General features: G+C 32.7%; 1 pseudogene across 1 annotated transcript; it reads right to left on the bottom strand.

The window, feature by feature from the left end:
- Window positions 1-298: 298 nt before the first annotated feature.
- On the bottom strand, window positions 299-12,594 carry LOC143624039 (short-chain dehydrogenase/reductase 1-like; annotated as a pseudogene). Its single transcript, XR_013152025.1, has 5 exons — window positions 12,581-12,594; window positions 12,257-12,500; window positions 10,981-11,046; window positions 825-1,013; window positions 299-740 (listed from the first exon to the last, which is right to left on the bottom strand). The product of XR_013152025.1 is annotated as a short-chain dehydrogenase/reductase 1-like (transcript).
- Between the last annotated feature and the right edge of the window lie 8,321 nt (window positions 12,595-20,915).

Here is a 20,915-nt window from a genome sequence, read left to right on the forward strand (position 1 = left end):
GAAGGTGATTCCATAGTGAGTTACAACGGTTGTGCGAAACTGAAACCAAACCTGCAAATAGAATCTGCAAATTTGGGCTATTAATGTTGTGCCCATTGTAACCTCTTTTTATATTGGCCCGTTCTGACCTGCACCCGTTTTCACCTAGCATGCCGCCCGACCTGACCCGACCCGACCCGACCCTCCCATTATGCCAGGTCCCTTTTAACCTTATACATTCTTCATTGTGAAAAAATATATATTTGTCTATCAGTAAAGTAAACAAACTCAAATTTCAAAGAACAAGTAGAAGCAACACTGTTACATATGGATATCATTTCCCCTCATAAAATGCTTTCACAAAAGTAGCATATTCCGTTGGTGAAAACGGAGCTATTTGTGTTTCATGAAAGTATACACCAGAAGGCCCATTATTTGACAACAAAGCAGCCATCACCGGACCTTTAGCACCCTCTTCCACAGTTAGGGTTCCAGTTTGAAATGACATATCTGTTATAACATACCCAGGATGCACACAGTTCACAAGAATAGTTTCATGCTTTCTCGCCATCAGCCTTGTGTAAGCATTAATAGCAGCTTTTGAAACTTTGTAGGCAGAGACTGTTAGTGGCCATCCCCTCTCTTGCAACTTCCCAGCCTTGAAATCAGTTAAAAACCATTGGATTATCTCATCTATCCTCTCTTCAGTTAAGTTATCAATATCTAGCAACTCCTCTTATCAACTTTTCATTGTGAAACCACTAAAAGCAAGAAAATAATAGCGTATTTTGTTGACTAAATGCAATCTCCGTTATTTTTTATGCATAAATGAGTTGACTACTTACGAATAAATGTCCATAGCCAGAGGTAACATTAACAATTCTCGGGGATTTAGAAACTTGGAGAAGAGGGATAAGCAATTCGGTAACGGCTTTGGTTGCGTAGTAATTTGTCTTTATACAATTTTCTCCCAATTCGTAAGGCCCTTTGATAATGTTGGTTAATAGATGCGCCTTCTCATCAGAGACTTATAACTAATCCAATAACACATAACTTAGGACAAATATAATGGCCACAATCCCCATTTGACTCGTTTTAATACACACAAACACACACGCTATAGAGAGGTCCACCACATTATGTGGTGGGGAACACATACACTAGTAATCATATAGCATGTAAATTTTAATTAATTAAAAAAACTATAACAATATCAAACTAAAAAGTAAAAAAGTATAAAATGTTCATTTTTATGGTATATTGTGTTTTAAATATTAACACATGAAAAATTTATGATTGTTTAAAAACTGTGGGGATGTTGGTTTAAGAATGAAATAAAAAGACATAGGGTAAAGATAATTGAGTAAAAATGTCACTAGTCTTTAAATAAGCAAAACTGGAGTAGAAATAAGGTGGGCTAAACTGTAAGTATTTTTTTAATAACCACAAAAGTTCATGAATACCGAAAATACCGATACCGAAAATATCGATATCGAAAATCGCCAAAAATGGGTATCAATACCGAAAATGCTCGGTACGGTACCGGTACCGAAAGCAAAAAATGGGTAAAAAAACCAGTTGCGTACCGATCTTAAGACCTCAAAAAGTGGTTACCAAGTGGGTACCAAAAGTAACTAGTTCGGTACCGGTACCACTGGCTCATCCATACTATAAACTATTTATCAGATGCATTAAGCATTGTACAATTAGCATTAACAATTGTATTATTTAAAACATAAGATGCCATTGTGTTATGCATTATAATATAGTACAAACATTATAGACACGGGCTAAATTGTTGACTATGATTTCTGAAACTAGCAAACAAGACTGACTGAGTGGTTGGGTGATGATCCACACGGTTCGGTTAGATGGTCTTAACCGTTTTTAAAATTCAAACTTAGTTTGTTTTTAAATATGATAAATGATGGTTCACAAATATTTTACTTATGCATAAATGTAATACCCGTATTTTTTTAAATTGACAATGTTACATATACTCTACTTTATGCTAATAATTCTGAATTACTTATATGCCCAGTTTTGAACACTAGAACACCCCCCCCCCCCCCCCACACACACCCTCTAGTGTGGATATCCCCTAAATGGACTATTATTCACATATTCTACAAATGAAAAAAATGTATGTTGTCTTTGTAGAGTGGATATCCCCAAAATGGACTATTATTCACATATTCTATAAATGAAATTATATAATAAAGACTTATCGTGGTAGAACGCTTGGGTTCTCCAGTGGAAACTCAAGTTAGATCCCCCACCAGGGGCGGATTTAAAGCTTTGCTAGGGTGGGCCGGTGCCCACTGTCCGCCTGCCGGAGTGCCATGTTTGCGAGTATACATTAGTATATGATTAGTTAACAATGAGTGTGTGCCTACCGTCGGTTACACCGATGTTTACTTTGCTAATAGGTAGAAAAGTTAAAGAAAAGAAAAAATGCTTAAAAGTGGTTATTTGATTTTCCAACCAATGGTAAATACGAATGGGGTTATATGGTTAATGAAGAAGATGAAGTATTAACTTACTTCTTTTTTTTTTTTAATTCTGTTCAATTTTAATATTGTTTTACTTTGATAAAGAAATTGATTTAAGTTAAGAGTAAAGTTAAAATACATAGGGAGACAAAAATAAGAAGTGTGAGAAGGATTTGTAGTCATACAAAAAAACCATTAAAAAATTCAAAAAAAAATAATAAAAAAATCTGATGCAGGATTATTTCATAATTTGAAATTTTATTTTTCATATCTTTTATTAGTTTAAGTCTATTTGGTTTCCAAGTTTATCTCATTTTCATTTAGTACAAATAGGGTGCTAGGGTTTATCGTTTAGGTAGTTTTTGATATTGAATTTGAATTATAAGAACCTTGTTCTTGAAGCTTTGATTCGGTTTTATCGTCTTAGATTATCATGAGTGTCTTGGGTCATTGATCGCTTCTGAAACTGCATCAAAATCATAACTCAATATATAAAGAAAAATCAAAAAAAATTAGAAAGCCAAAATGTTCAAGAAAAACGACGAAAAGACACAATGGCGAAAGAAAAGGAAACAATGCTGAAAATGACCTAACAACACAATGATAAAAAAAGACACAATAGATCTCAAAATATAACACAATGCCGAACAAAATATAAAACAATGTTGAGTAGTATACCACAATACCAAGAAAAAAATACACAACGTAAAGAAAAAAAGACACAATCAATGACGAAAGTAAACACAAAACACAATTATAAACAAAAAGACACAATGATCTTTTACGCTAAACATGGTGTCTTTTTCGAGTTTTTTTTAATAACAAGGAAGACGGTGGAAATATTTTGTGTTTTTACATTTTTCGTTTTTTTATTCAAATTTGAGTTATGATTTTTTTAATTAATTTTTCATTATTTTTTAGGGGGTTTTTTTGCAACAAATTATTCTCATCCTTCTCATTTTTGTTCCCTTTTATAGAATAACTTGACCCTTAAGTTAAAATATGTAAGAATTATTAATTCTATTCAATAGTTTTATTTGCATATTATTTTATTTCATTTAGGGTTTGATCATGCATTTTTATTATTCATGTATTTTGAAATTGAAATAAATAAGGGGTTGTTTGCATCTAAATGAAACCATTCAGATGTTTAATGTAAATATCTGATTCATTCAGACTTCATCATGTTAATTGGGGCTGAATTAGTCAGACTAGGGATGAGCATTTGATACCGGTACAGATCCCGAACCGATTAAATTCAATATCGGTACCAAGTATTTTCAAAATTCGGAATCGGAAAAAATCAGGACCGGTACCGGTTTTTTCGGTTAACGGCTTAGTACCGAAAGTCTATACAAGTCCCAGTTTAAAAGTTATCCATAACAATATAACCCTCACCAATTCTTAGTTAGTGTAACCTTCACACCACCGTCGTACACCACCACACCTCCGTCCTCCCGTGACTCCATCCCGCTGTTAACACCTAATCGCCCTCCTTCCCACAACGTTTGTCACCATCGGCATCACCTCAGTCCCTAAATTTTCACCAATAAGTTGCATTAAAACCCTAGTTTTGTTAATTTCATGTTTATATGTAATTTTGAGTTATATGTTGAGTTTTGTAGGTCATTTACAAATCGGTCACGGTTAGGGATGACATCTTGTTCTTCTTCTTTAAATGAACCCCTCATTCTCAAGTAAGTTTGTTTGTTGGTTTTTCATGTTACCTTTATAATTTAGTATAAGGCTTATTTTTTATATGGTTTGTACTTTGTAGGATGATGATGATGACCATGTGTAGTTGATACCCTTCAAAATGACCATGTTGACCTAATTGATGATTCAAAATCACTTAAAGAGGTGAAACCAAAATCAAGTCGCGAGAGAAAACAACCAAAAAAGAAAAATGTTTCCCAAAAGAAACCTAAAATAGGAGGCGAAAAGAAACCTAAAATTAGAGGTGAGATATCTGTGTATTGGAAACCTTATGATGTTACTTATCTAAAAGAGAAGGATGGAGTGCGTCGGAAGTACGGAAAGTGCAAGTGGCGTAAAGAGCATATTAAAGCCGATCCACATCAAAACGATACGTCGGGTCTTAAACAACACACTCCGGCTTGTGTCAAAAATCCCGAGTTAGTCAATAAGCAAACTAATTCAGAGTTTCAAAAGGAACATAGCGGAGAAGGTAGTGTGACAATTTGAAAACATGACAATTCCAGAATCATGAAAGCTTTACTAGATTTTTTTTATTGTTGCTGAATTACCTTTTAAGCTTTTGGAACATCCGAATTTTATTAAATACACTAACGCTTTGAATGGAAAGTTCGCTTTGCCATCAAGACAAAAATTGTCTAGAGATATTGCAAAGTATTATATTGAGGAAAGAAACAATTTGTTAGCATATGTAAGTTAACCTACCAACACCGTACACTTGACCACCAACAAACGGACATCCTCGTGTCAACGGGTTAACTACATGGTTCTGACGGCACACTTCATTGATGATGATTGGGTAATGCATAAATGAATTGTTATATTAGGCCCATTCATAGTCATAAAGGGGAGGATATTGGTCAAGAGGTATTGCAATGTATTCATGGTTGGGGTATTAAAAATGTTATGACTATGACGGTTGACAACACGTCTAGTAATGATAAGACGATTGCTTATTTGTTGAGAAAACTACCTAATTTGTATGATGAGGGGATACATTTTCATAATAGGTATATAAACCTAACTGTAAAAGATGGTTTAACATAAAACAGTTATCATGTTGGGTGTATACGAAAAGCAGTTAGGAATATTCGAAACTCAACACAAAGAATGACCAAGTTAGGAAAGTGCATAGAAGAGTCGAATGTTCAAACAAGTAGGTTTTTGTGTGGAGATATGCCTACTAGGTGGAATTTATCCTACAAGATGTTGAAAACGATGGTGGATTTATGGGAGGTATTTTTTCTCTTATGAAGTTCAAGATAACAACTATATTCACGATTTAGAATGACTACCTGAACATTCGGACTATGGTACTTCCGAAAAGTTGGTTGAATTTCTAAAAGAGTTCAAGACTAAAACAGAAATTGCATTGGCCGCGTCAAAGCCCTTGGCCCACATATTTGTTAGAGAAATCCTAGATGTAAACGAACATATACGGGTGTGGGATTGTGATCCAAGTTTTTCCATAATGGTTAGTTCAATGCGTAAGAAATATGACAAGTATTGACGGAAGTTTGACAAACTTAATGACTACATGTATTTTGCTATTATCTTGGATCCCACCATGAAATTACGTTTTATTGAACATTGTTATGAAGATATGATTATTAACAAATCCAAGGATGAGAATTGGAGTGCGGGCGGCATTAAAAAGATGGTATTGGTGAAGAAGATTGAGCTTGTAAGTAGGTTAGATGATCTATTTCAAACATACAAAGAAATACTTGAAAAGGTTGATCACAATTCGTCATCCCAAGAAGCACGTAATGACAATGTCGTTTTCTGTGATGATGGCAATGAATTCTTTATGAAGTTACTACATATGATTGTAAGTCCATCGACTAGTAAGGACACTGAGTTACAAAGGTATTTGAATGAGCAAATAGTGGATTTTAGTATGGGATTTGACATACTTAAGTGGTGGAAGCAAAATGCAAATGGATTCCCAACTGTATCCCAGATGGCTCGAGGTAAATTGATTTACCTTTTATCATTTATCTATCATTACTAGTTATATTATAGTTGTTTATTAAGTTTGTATAATTTTTAGACATTTTGGCAATTCAAATTTCCATGGTTGCATCTGAATCAGCGTTTAGCACCGGCGGTCGTGTACTAGACACTTACAGAACAAGGTTAACTAACATTGTTGAAGCTTTGATTTGCACCCAAGATTGGGTGAGAAAGTCAAAAAAAACATATTGTGGATGACGTGGACGATATATTAAAGGATGACGATGTTTCCATAGGTAATACGAGACTACTAGTTCTCGATTGATTTCGTTATATCATAATATATTGGTTTTATAATGGGGTGTTAACTTTATTCGGTTCTTGTTAATTCTATTGAGATTAAAGGATGCGATACTAAAGCAAAATGAAAAGGGGAAAGGACGGCGCGCGACAAGGCTTAAGCAGACTCAAGGAAATGGATTGCAAATGAAAAGGTTCTCATGTTTTGGTAGAAAATATGTTCAATGATCATAGTGTCTTTTAACTTTTAACTATCCTGATGTAGTGTTAGGTTTTTGTGTTTTGGTAGAAAAATATGTTCAATTAGGTGCTCATCTAGGATTTCTCTAAATTGTTTATATATATAATACTGTTAACTTATTGTTAACTTAGGGGGTGTTTGGGATTGCTTCTTAAAAATGTTTTTTGCTTTTTGGAGAGACCAAATGTTCAAAATGCCCCTCCAAAAGCACCTAAAAACACCAAATTGGAGCTTTTAGGTGCTTTTGGAGGGACATTTTGGACATTTTATCTCTTCAAAAAGCAAAAAGCATTTTTAAGAAGTAATCCCAAACACCCTGTTATTAATTGTTTATATGTATAATATTGGAGACAATAATGATATTGCCCTCTTTTCAAACTCAAAGCAAGAGCATTCATATCAAGAAGCAGGCATGCATGTCTAGTGTTGTGTTGACTTCTTCCTGGTCAATTGCTTACCATTTTTATATTAAAATTGAATGTTAGTTATTATCTTTGTTTATTTTAGAAACCACATGTATTGTCAAACGTGTCAAAGTTTGAATAGGTTATTTTGATAGGGAATCGGTTTAGTTGGGTCCCAAAACGGTACCCCCAAAAATGGATACCAGATTTTTATTAAATCATCATATTTGTTTTCTCAAATTCTGTACCAAATCAGTATCATACTGAAAAACCGTTACTTAACCAGTATTTTCAGTACCGGTACAAAATATTTTTGAATTTCGGGATCTGTACCGGTACCCAGTGTTGCAAAAATCGCTAGTCGGTGGTCGGGCGGTGGGGTGGGAACTAGCGATTAATCAGGATTAATCATATCGGACTTAAATGTATATTTTTCAGTTTTATACATACACACACATTTTTATATGTAATTTTCAGTTTTATGTATACACAAACATGTTTTGGCCAGAAATTGGCTGGAATCTCGTTGGAAACCGCTAGTTTTTGCTGCAATCTCACCGAAAATAGTTGAACTGGGTCGGAATCTCATCGGATACCACTGATTTTGGTCGGAATCTCATCGAAAATTGTCGATTTTGGCCGGATTTGACAGTTAACTGATTAATTGGCCGACTAGCCCAAAATTAATCAGTGAAGTGGGGACTAGCGATTAATCGGATCGGGGATTAATCGGTGTCTAGTCGGGATTTTTGCAACACTGCCGGTACCATTCCACGCTCATCCCTAAGTCAGACTCATGTTGTTGCTGAATGAGACATTGGCTAATTCATATCTAAATGAACCAAACAACCCCTAAGTGTTATACGGTTTGAATCGTGTTTGCACCACATTAATTGATTAAAACTTTTTTTTCTCTTTGTATTACATTAAATAATTCTTAATATCCAATGTTACCTTAACCTATAATTTTACTATTAATTATTCTTAAAGCTGAACAAATTTATATCAAAATTTAAAGGTCTATTGGTTTTTAATACTCTCAACTTTCACTCATTGGTAGATAACACTCCTAACTAACGATTTGTCTCCCACCACCCCCAACTTTCACGTTATTTTTTTCTACCACTCCTTAACTGACAGAGTACTAACTCCGTTAGTTTTAGTGCTGTTGTGGCATTATTTTTTTTAAAGATAAAAAAAATTAAAACAATGTGGGACCAACAATTTCTTCATTCCTTCTCAAGCACCCACTATCTCCCATTACCACCACCATCTAGCCAATTTCCACCACCTGCAACCATCACCCCCACTCATCCTCCACCTCCTCCGACACGTCCATTAGAGGCTCCTACTCCCACTGAGAGAAACCAAAGGTAAAATATACATAAAACATCACATCATCTTATTATTCCCCGATCCAAAACTTTAATTCCTCAAATATGTCTCACACAATCTTCCAAACGGCCCTAATCATGCCAATAAACACTCATCTTATACCTAGCATCAAAACCTTAACCTCAACTTCGATTAATCCTTTGTTTCCGGTATCCGGCCTAAAGGTTTTGTCGCCGTGCCAGAAGGTTATGGTGGTGAGGAATTCGTTTGACGATGACGTAGAGGCTAAACTTGAAGGTTGTACCCGTAAACTGCACTTTCAAAATCCTAACCCCTCTTTTTCTCTCATCTTCTTTAATCAAACCTATCCCCAACTCCATTCCCCACGTATCAACCACATGTGCATTTAAACAGTTAAATTGATTTCTAATTAATACTTTAAAAATCACAATAATTTGTATGTGTTTGGATTAGCACAAAGTGGTTTGATATTGAATAGATCTGAACGGCCTAGGTCAAATGGGGGTAATGAGAGGCAGGGGTGGTGGAGAAGGACGATGAAGTAATTGTGGGACCCACATTAAAAAATATCAGTGAAAATAATGCCAAATCAGTACTAAAACTAACAGAGTTAGTGCTCCGTTAGTTAGGGAGTGACATAAAAAAATAACCTAAAAGTTGAGAGTGGTGGAAGACAAATCGTTAGTTGGGAGTGTTATTTACCATGAGTTAAATTTAGGAGTATTAAAAACCAATAGCCCAAATTTAAAAGGGTGGTGTATAAAGAGACCAATGTATCTTTTCACGTGCCCCGAAAGTTCATTCTGCTCCGGGCTTTCATGATGGTTGGTCGGCCTTGTTCTCTTTGACCCGGCCCATTCTTTACTAATCCATTTTGTGCCAACGTAGCAAAATTTTCTAGATTCGTCACTGTCCCCCGCTTGAGTCACTTTTGATGGATTATGAAACTGAAGTATTTGAGTCTGGCGTTATGCAAGGTTCTTAGTTCGAATCCCAAGCTCACTTGGGTTTTCGTTTCTCTATGTGTTATGTCAGAGAGTTATGCTCTTGTGGTGGCACAATGACTGCCAAGTGACAGTCGGTGGTATGGTTTCCCGGAGAATGCCCAAGCCAAACTCCGAAGCCAGCGTGAGCCTAATTAAGACAACATATTTTGGCCAGAGTGAGGCAAGGTGACTCTCCAATTTAAAGAGTGCAGTGACCTAAATCTTATGCAGTTGATATCGCCGATATATCACCGATATATCGGTGATATATATCGGTTATTGGTCCATTGGTAAAATATCGGTCAGAATATCGGTACCAATAATATCAGCGATACTGACCGATATTGGGCGAATATTTGACCAATATATCAACGATAATCCCGATATTAATGTTTTAAGTCCTAATTATCAATTTTTAGTGTTCAATGTTAGTGTTTAAAGTCTTAATCAGCTCTCACTTGCTATGACGGTTAGTGTTTTACAAGTTACAAAAGTTTAATTTGTTAATGGTAGGATAGTATACTGGATTATTGGTGTTAAATTTCTAAATATATGAATTTTACATGATATTAAAAATACCAATATCCCAACGATATCTCACTGTGATAACCATTATCTCAGATATCGGTACTTGACCGATATCCGATATTTTTCTACATTAATTATTTAGCCTAAAACATAAAAAAAAGTCATTCAAAAAATAATCTCATGTCAAAACTTAAATCCGTGTATTGAGCTGTTAATCCCAGCTTTTAATCATAATCATGGATCGACAACCAATGTGATTATACTTTTAATTTTTACTGTAGCTTTAAATGGGATAATGTTAACCTAATCTATGGAGTTTGATTTATATATTTTAACAGCAAATATCTTAGGTTTGAACATCAAACCTCCTTTTTAAAAGGCAAATGCTCTATCAAATGGGCTGACTCCATATGATTATTTTAGTGAATTTGTTTGTTTGCTTGTTTTATTCAACGGATTAGAATATTAGATATGAATCATATAATATTCCAATCATGTCATGCCATGAAATAAAAAAAAGCGGGATCCACCAAAGACTTGATAATTAATTAGATGTGTTAAAGTGGTGGATCCTATACTATACGACTTCTAAAGACCGAACCACCCGTGACGGTGTATAAGATAAGCTGACGAATAGAAAATATATGAGTATATATAAATCGTGATGCTCAGACAAATACTAACAGTCAGTGTTGTTGTAGCAGATGATGAGATAATGAATAACGATTAATCGAAATTAATATGAATATATCGGGACTAGTTGGATATGTAATTTCTCAAATGCACATGTATATATAACAAATTTATATTTAAAGTTTTCAACTTTTTTGATCGATTTTGACTAAATAGCAATTAATCGGTGACTAGTTGATGGGGTACCAACTAGTGATTAATCAACGCCTAGACGTGATTTTACAACCATGCTAATAGTTGTATATTTGAAAATATTTCAAATGATATGATTATTTCTTAAATAATATACATTATTAATAATTAATAATAATGTATAAAGAAATACTTACAAACCCTCCTCCGGCTACGAACTCCTTTTCATTTATGATCATTCCAGATTCCGCTGCATTATTAACCTGTAGAAAATTTAACTCTACAATCATCTTACTATACTATTAAATCAACACATTTTTTTCACATGTCATTTAACTAGGTTATCCAAATAGGGCGCCAAATATACAATTTCTATAAATAAATTATCCACCTAATAAACAATTTGATTTTAAACATTAACTTCTAAGTTGAAAAAGGTTTCAATTTAAATAAATGGTTATACTCACTATTTGTTGAGTAATAAAAGCAATTAATTGTCTTCATTGTTATTTTTTAAAAGTTTGAGACTTTGTTATTTTATTTATTTATTTACATATTTTTTGTTGGATTTTGGGAGATTATTTATGAAAGTTTGGACTTGGGTATATGAATGTTTGGATTGAAATGATGGTTTAAGTCATGAAGTTTGGATTTATTGTTACTTTATAAAACGTCTTAATCAAAATTATAATTGTTATATCTCATTGTTATATTTGTAGCATTCTTTATGTTGTGTACCTATATGTTTTATAATTTCAATAAAAATAGTTTTTATAACACACAACTTATGTTACAACATCTACATGTTTACGCTTCATAGTTTACAATATATGACTTGAGTAAATGATGAAGTTTTGATTAATATGTTTTTCTTTGTTTTATGGTATAAGTTAGATAAATTTTTTAAATTGTTATTTTTATTTGTTTATTTCTGTATGTTTGATTCTTTAAATTAAAACAACAATGTGATACTTTATATTAATAATGTTAGATTATCTAACGTTACAATTCATTAAAATGTATAACACACACATATGAAGTTTTATATGTTTTCACCCGTATATAACACAGGATTTAACCTAGTTAATGTAACATAAGAGAACAATGACAAATTATTAAAGTACGCAAAAACACATCAAATTAAAACATATAATCCCAACTTTTAAAAGTAGCTGAAAAGTAACCATGTTAGCTTTTGATGACTTGGAAAATATGTATGGAATTACAGAAAGAAATGTATTCATAGTTGAACTATCTGTAAACATTTTATGAGTTGTGATTAATTTCGATCAATCGGTCAAAGTTGAAATTATTAAAATCCAATAACTCAAAAATATTTGTTGAACCCATAAATGGTTAGAGGATCAAATGCTCTTGCAAATGGCCTTTTGTTTGTTTCTTTAAACCAAAATCTACTATATGATGCTATAGAATATTAAGATTTCAAAATATTTGAAGATATGTCTTGCTTACCAAGATATCTAGCTTTCCAAAGTGTGATTTTACAAATTCGGCCAAACTCGTGATACTAGATGGATCGTTGATATCTAGTTGACGGAAAATAACATTAGACATGCCTGAATCTTTGAGTTTCCTCACAGCTTCTTCCCCACGACTTGGATTTCTTGATGTTAATATGACCTCAACTCCATTTGAAGCAAGTTGACGGCATATTTCAAGTCCTATTCCTCTGTTTCCTCCCGTCACAATTGCAAATCTGGATATTTTTTAAACAAACATTTAGATTGACATAATGTTCAAAAGATTCCGAATATAAACATGATAAATTAGATGTACCTTTTCTCCTCCATTGACAGAAGGAAATAAAAATAGAGAGAAAAATAGAAAGGTGAAGAAGTAAGCAGCCTCTCTTATTTAATTATCTTGGATTAAAATAATATTGATAATTTTTTAATTTATGTGTTCATGTGGCTGCACATGAAACCACTACCATCGTGCCAAAACATGTAATACATGCAAATTCTTTAATGTGCTGTTTTCGTTTCTTAACCTATTATCATGTTAATTATTATATAAATATGTTTGACTCTTTGTCTTATCTTTACTCTATCATATGGTTTTAGGTTGTAAGTTGTTTTTTTCTCTATTTATATCACATATATTTATTTCATATAGTACATATATATAATACACGTAGGGATCTTAATCGGGTCAATCCGATCGGGTTCCGAGTTAATTGGGTCAGGTTAGTCGTGTTTTCCTTAAAAATATCTAACCCGCAACCCGATCCTATTAAGGTTCGGGTTAGTCGGGTTTAGGGTTCGTCGGGTCGGGTTAGTTGGGTTAATCGGGTTAACCACGTTACTTTATAATTTTAAGTTGTTTATGTGTTTGTAACTTGTAGGTTGCAAAATTTCTCATTTCACTTAATTTTTAATTTATTTTACAAGTAATTATCTTATAATTTCACATATAAACCTGTAAATGAACCGAACGAACATGAACAAAGCGTCCGTATTCTTTCATTTAACTTTTAACGAACACGAACACTTAATCGAACAAATATTTGTGTTCATGATCATTCATTTAAAATCTAAACGAAGAATTCACGAACATAAATGAACATAATTAAACAAAGATAAACGAACATGAAGGAACATATATGTACATACATTAACGAACACAAACATACATTAACAAACATAAATGAACACATTTAAATAAACACAAAAAACAAATATAAAACATATTAGGGTGATATAATTACTAAATGCAAATAATATTTAATAATTTTCTATTATTATGTAAACGAACATGAACGAACGAAAACAAACTTAAATGAACGATCATAAACAAACATTCACAAACATAGATGAACGAGTGAAATATGTGTTCATGCTCGTTCGTTTATTTAAATGAGCACAACATAAATGAAACATTATTGCCTTTATAGTGCTTATTTCACATTTTAATCATTGTATATAAAGTTAAGTATCTCCACTAATCGGGTTATTCGGGTTAACCCGAAACCCGACTTTTTCCCAAAAATAACCCGAAACCCGACCCTATTAAAAAATCAGGTTATTCGGGTCGATTAATACTTTTTGAACCGATTTAACCCGACCCAAATTTGCTTATTCGAGTTCGGGTCAGGTTAATCGGGTTCGGGTATGGACACCCCTAAATACACGGGCTGAAGACATATTTAATTGAATAATAATAATATAAAAATAGATAAAATTATTAAAGTATTACATAAATCATATGAATTAATAATTGGTAATATTAATATAGTTTTTATATAAACAATTGTTCTTTTATAGTAGTTTAGAAAGTTCTTTACAAAGTGGTTAGTAATGTATAGATAAGTTTATTTATATATTTATAGACACTGCTTTTATTTATTAACTAGTGTTATAATCGGTGAGTTGGTCTCGGGCAGATTGGTAAAACCGGACGATGATAAACCCAAACATTGTTGGTCTCGGGCGTTGAGGCGGCAAGTCGACACAAAATTCGGTCGGTTTCAGTTAAGTGTGTTATGCTACCGGAACTAAAAACCAAAAATAAAACAAAAACATATAAAATTTGAGGTGGATCAATTGACTGACGTCAGTTGGTAACACTCAGGCGTTGGGAAGATCCGAGCATTGCCGATCCCGGAAGTTAAGGCGGTGGGTCTACACAAATCCGGCTGATTTTCGTCACATTAGTTACGGTACCGAAGTTAAAACAAAATGCAGCGAGTTTACGCGAATTCATTCTTTTTGCGTAATGTTTGTCACGGTAGCAAGACTAAAACAAAAAAGAAAATAAAACCCAAAATTTAAGGACCAATACGGTGCCGCCAAGTGGGCCATTAGGCACTAAGCGACACCAAAGTTTGTAATTGTATATAACTCATTTTTCACCTTGCGCGTTGCGTCGGGCATGTCGATAAAACTCAGATAGTGATAAAACCCAAGCGTTGAGTCCAGAGGTCGACGCGAATTCGGTCGGTTTCGGTGACGTGCATTATTGTACCGGAATTAAGCCAAATATAAAAAATAATAAAAATAAAAATTGAGGTGGACCAATGTGGAGGTGTCTATTGGTAAAACTCGAGCGTTGGTAAAATCGGCCGTTTTCGATCTCGGGCTTTGAGGTGGTGGGTCTACGGGCATTCGGTTGGTTTTCATCATGTTTGTTATGATATCGGAACTAAAAAAATTGACGTTCAATCGGTTTCGTTATGTTCATTACAGTGACTGAACTAAAAAACAAAAAAAAATTTACGGACCAGTTTGGTGTCACCAAGTGACCCAATAGGACACTTGCAACATCAAACTTGTTATTTGTTATACAGTAACAATAATAATAATAATAATAATTATAATAATAATGATTAAGTTTAGGTCTTAGTGTCTTATTTGAGTGTTTGTGATATGTTTAAGTTATATAAATAATATTATTTTCAAACTCAATCTACCTATATTAATAAAATAAAATAATTGTAGACATGTGTCGGTTTGCGGTTAACCCTTACAATTTTTCCCTCCAAACCTAATATATGTCATATATTAATAATTATTCATTTTCCTTTTACACTCAATTTATATTATATCTATAATTATTTTCCTTTCACTTTTCTTTAAACTCTATTTATATTATATCTATACATTTTTATAAAAATAAATATTTACATATTATATTAATATACATTGTTAGAATATATTTCACAACATACTTAGTGAAATTTAAAAATCAACAACAAGCCATGTTTGTTAAATATTGAAAAGAATATGATTTTAAATGTTATCGTTAACAAATTACACTATGTATATTGTTGAAATTTTTAAATTAAAAAAAAACTCTAACATGCTTTTAATTTACGAAGTATGTTTTCTAATCATTAAATTATAAATATATGCTTAAATGTTAATCAATTTTTAAAAATAAATCCACTTATCTATTGGTTTTTTTGTACATTATCATATAAATTTATAAATATATGATTTAAATTTATCTATTTATTTTTTCGGTTAATTTAGTAAACTATACATATATGTGTTAAATTGTAAGGATAGTATATACCAATCACTTTCAAATATAATAAAGTTTATCATATTTAGTTTCTTGGAGTTATTTTTATTAAAGATTGTTTTGGATTTTTTATGGAACTTAAATTTGATTGTTACGGGTTAAAATTTGGTAAATAGATCATTTTATACAAATTAACTACACGTGGCTCAAATTTGTTACGTGTAAAAAGAGGTAATCTGAATATTTTTAAAAATTTAAGAATGCAAAAAAGATTTATCGTCAAACTTCTTATGGGTTCAAAGTTTTGACTTGAAAATGTAAAACAAATGAAAGTTATAATTTTAAATTTGATTGGGTTTCGAATTTATTTTAATGACGTTTTTGTAAATAGTCAAAAGATTCGGGATTTTACACATTGAGTATTTTTTCCATTACTATTAAAATTTAAGAAAAAATGAAAAACACTTCCGACATGCTTATAACTTTTATCAAATTAGAAACATTTATGTAAGCATTTTGATTTTTTCTTGAATAGTGACCAGAAAGTTGTATGTGAAGCATGTCGTACAAAATTATGCTCAAGTGAAGCAAAAGTTCACAAAATTGAACGGTTTGACCTGCTATTTTATTTGTCAATTGGTAAAGTCAAGAAGCCCCTCAACCTTATTAAAATCTTTTTTATGGCATAACTCAAAATTATTATTATATGATAAGTATTTTTAAAAATTGCTTCATAACCAAATTTCTTTCAATTCTACGTATATGATATTGAGAATAAATTTTCAATAGATGGAGTGTTTTTGAGTATGTTTTTACATGTGCATTATTTTTTTTATTAAGTTCTTTTTTTGGAAAAATACAGTTTGTGATATAAATAAAATCAATTTATATATAATGATACAAACATAAATGTAATACATTTTTCGATATATATTATGTATTATTTTATTTGTAACTTATTTATTTAGATCATCCTGTGAGTTACACGGGGGATATAAAGCTAGTAAAAGAATACAACAGCAAAAATTATCATAGCTTCATAGTTTCAATAATAAGAAAATAATAATAATCAATACAATAAAATACAACGGTTGTAAAATGTTTTATATCACATAGGATTTATTTTGAATGAAAAACATATACTTATTGGATTTTGCATACCACTTCGTGTATAAAAACAATTCATTTATACCTAATCTCAACTGACAAAGACGGTTTATCTGAACTCTTAATCATAGGCATCAACAATCGTAACCAAACATTCCTTCACAACATGATTCAATTAAGAACAGTTGTATCATTGTATGCCTTATTAAACCAGGAATAATCATCAAGCCCTATGCAAACAAATTTTACTAAATTGGTAAAGTAAATGTCCGAATTGAAATAAACCAAAACAGAATGCTTATTAACATCAAGAATAGTTCATCAATCAACAATCACAAAAAAATCTAGTAATAAACATGAAAGAAACTGAAATCATACAATACTCTACACTCTGGGAATGACTCGAAAGAGATTAGCTGCTTATGATTATCGTTAAATCTTCAATTGTTGAGTAGACGGTTATAAGGTATGATTTGTAGTGATTGAAAGCTCTAGAATTCATCTATGGTCTCTCAAAGATGGTTAGAAGTCGTGATAATGAATTAGGGTTCGTAAAACATAATGTATAAGTTTCACGAAATTTAGGTCCCTCGTGTGTCATGAGGGCCTTCTTCCAAGTCCTTCGCGTGTGTCGTGAAGTACAAAATAGTCGTCTTAGCTAATGGGTCCCTCACATGTCGCGAGTGACATCTCGCAAGCAAATTCCAGTATCAACTAATCTTTTTAATTCTTCTCTGTCTCAGCTTCGAAACACGCTCTGATCTTCCCGAGGCTTCATTCCATGCCTTTACAAGTCCCTATTTAGGGTTCAGTGACTTGAAACAAATAAGCACGTATGTAGCACCATTGGTCACACCAAAAACTAATTAAAACTAGTAAAGTAACAGAATAAAAGATCAAACTTATACCCGATCATCATGTATTCATTTAGATGACATCTAAGTTGCAAAAATTTACTTTAAAATGAATCAAATATGCCAAGAACTACGTTTTGAGTAAAGTGGCTCGAAAACTTCATGAAAGTTAAGCCTGATTATGGCCTCATTTGAGAAGATTTAGCATGGTTTAAAAAAGGAGAAAGAGTCACTGTAGTTGATTCAAACAATCAAACACGTTGAAGAGATCACTGCCAAACAGAAAATAATAGCGAAATAAGAAAAGGAAGAAATTAAAATAACTTCTTTTCTGTTGATGGAAAAAAATATTGGTTATAAATATAGTATTGATTATAAATTTAACATAGCGTATTAATTAGTCAATCTCTATTAATTGAATTATTAATGTCATAAATTATATTTTCTAAACATACTTAATATATAAAAAAGTATTAATATAATACTTACGTCTCATAAATATATTTTCTTCACAAATTAAAATGTATATATATACTAGTTTTTATCTCCCGTATTACGGGGCTTATGTTATTTGTTTCTAATATTTATTTATTTTTTGAATTATTATTTTTTTATTGTATGAAAGTTAATAATATACTTATGGTTTGACGATAAATTATTTCACAAATAAAAGAGATGTTATAACTCGCTTTAAAAGCTATATGGGTTTGATGAGACTCAAGTCCCGTTTATTTTTTTACAATAAAATTGGTTTTTTAGTTATAAATAATATATATCTTTTTTTAAATAAATCAGACATTAATTTTTAGTATAACCATACTTTATAGGATTTTTATATTAAATATTTGGTGAGATTAGTTTTTAATTTAACGAGATGTTATAACTCGTTTAAGAAATATCTGGGTTTGATGAAACCCATACCCGTGAATTCGGGTCAAATGCATGATAAGCATCTATTTAAAAATCAAGCAAATCTGGTGACTCCAAAAAAGGGGGAGCAGCCACACCGCGACACGTAGGATTTTTATGTTTTCGTTTATATATATATATATATATATATATATATATATATATATATATATATATAAGAGTTTATGTTTTAAAGAGTACATTAACATTCGATTTTTTAAGACATCTCCATATCAAAGAAAACTATAATAGTTTATTTTTAAATTTTTCTTACAAATATCCAGTCTTAAAAATCATAGACAAATTATCCATTTTTATATTTATTATAAGACTATTGTGATAGCTGAACAACAACGTGTTTATAAGGATAACATGAAAGCTGTTCAAAAAGGAAAATCTTGTGTCTTTTTTGTCTATGGCTAGATATGGAATATATAACATTTTGTGAAAGACTTTAGCTACATATTTCACATCGAAAGACCTCATTGTTTTGAATGTTGCTTTCAGTGGCATTGCTTCATCATCTTATACCGATGGTGTAAGGCCCCGTACCCGATAGCCCTACTTTAACGTCGGATTTACTCATAAACGCAGTTCTTACAATCAGAGTTAATTAAAACTTTCGCGGAAATGTTAACTTAAATCATTCGTTACAAAACATGAAACCTTTTCTTTGATATCATAAAACAAAACATTATATTTAAAACATCATTTCTTCCATCTTCAGATGCCAGCCGTTCAATTCATGCCATGTGCCATCCTCATGCTAGCTCCTCGGTCTGATCACCTGCATGCATACTAAAAGTCAACTACGCTGAGTGAGTTCTAGTTAATCAAGCAACTTGTCATACAACCACTACAGGAATTTATATACGTGTCCGAAGACGCATAGTCCACTGTCTAACCTGTTACTGCTTAACCACTTAATTACCCCTACAGCTTAGCCACTTAATTACCCCTACAGCTTAGCCACTAAAGTACCCCTACAGCTTAGCCACTTATGTCACTTTATGCCACTTATGTCACTTTATGCCACTTATGCCACTTTAATAACGAAGGCACGCATAGACTCACTCTACCACGTGCTCACGTTATACCCCTAACACTATTACTAGACCCTATCCACTTCTATCTCACTATACTTCTACTTGTCTATAACTCACTTCCTACCAGCACATTATTTACATAATAAGCAAGTCACATCAAAACAATCATACGCACTAATAACCCCTAGACAATCACTATCCTTGACGATACGTGCAATATCCAAAGATCGTTCACGCACCGACAAGCATTATATAATAGCTCTTCGTATAACATCTATAGCATACACTTACCACTTAAGGTAAGTGTATTCACACTTCACATCGAGTATGCACACAGCCTCGAAAACATAACAAGGAAGTGGAGCTAGAAACTCACCTGAACTCGGTTACTTCTTCCGCTAATGGTTATTCCTTCTCGAGCTGTGCGCGTCTAACTGTTTAATAATTGAATATCAAATACTATTCTAGCCATTCTCATTGCCACTTAATCAGTCTTACGCGTCTAAGCCGGTTTTACTTCATTGAATCATTACCGGTTAGTTAATCGTTACTCGTTAACCTTTTTAAGGTATCTTTCATAAATTATCAAAGTCCAAGGGCTAATATGTAATTAAATCATTCTTTCTAAGTCCAAGGACTGTTCTGTCATTCTGCCAAACTTCTAGTTTGTTACCCTGTCTTTAACGAATTGGACCATATAACGAATTGGTCTGGTTAACGAATGAACCCTATAACGAATGGGGTTCATCCGTCCTTTGCTTAACGAATGGCCTTAACAAATTAAGGCTAGTTCGTTACTTCTTCTTAGAGAATTGTCGTAACGAATTGTTTAACGAACTGGAGCTAGTTCGTTATTCTCCGTTAACGAGTTGACATAGCGAACTTGTTAGTTCGTTATTCATCCCTTAACGAAATGGATTAACGAATTGCCTTCTTGTTCGTTAAGTCACTACTAACGAACTAGGGCTAGGTCAGAATGTCAGAGAACATTCTCTGACATCCTTACCTCGTACACCCAACTCTGGCGCCGCCTTTTCGGCGCCGCCATTGCCGGAATAACGGGATCTCGCCGGAAAAGCGAGAACTCGCTCGTTTCACCACCGTTTTCACCGTTTTTCGTCCCATTCGATCCAGATCTGAGCTAGGGCGACCCCTAAGCTCATCTTAGGCTCGGTTTAAACCCGATTCCACCCGGATCTAGTGACTTCAACGGTTTAACGGTGTCGGCTCATC

The sequence above is a fragment of the Bidens hawaiensis genome, unplaced genomic scaffold, assembly GCF_021521415.1.
Source record: "Bidens hawaiensis isolate Kalapana, Puna unplaced genomic scaffold, B.hawaiensis_p1.1 tig00000369_1, whole genome shotgun sequence".
Taxonomy (NCBI): Eukaryota; Viridiplantae; Streptophyta; class Magnoliopsida; order Asterales; family Asteraceae; genus Bidens; species Bidens hawaiensis.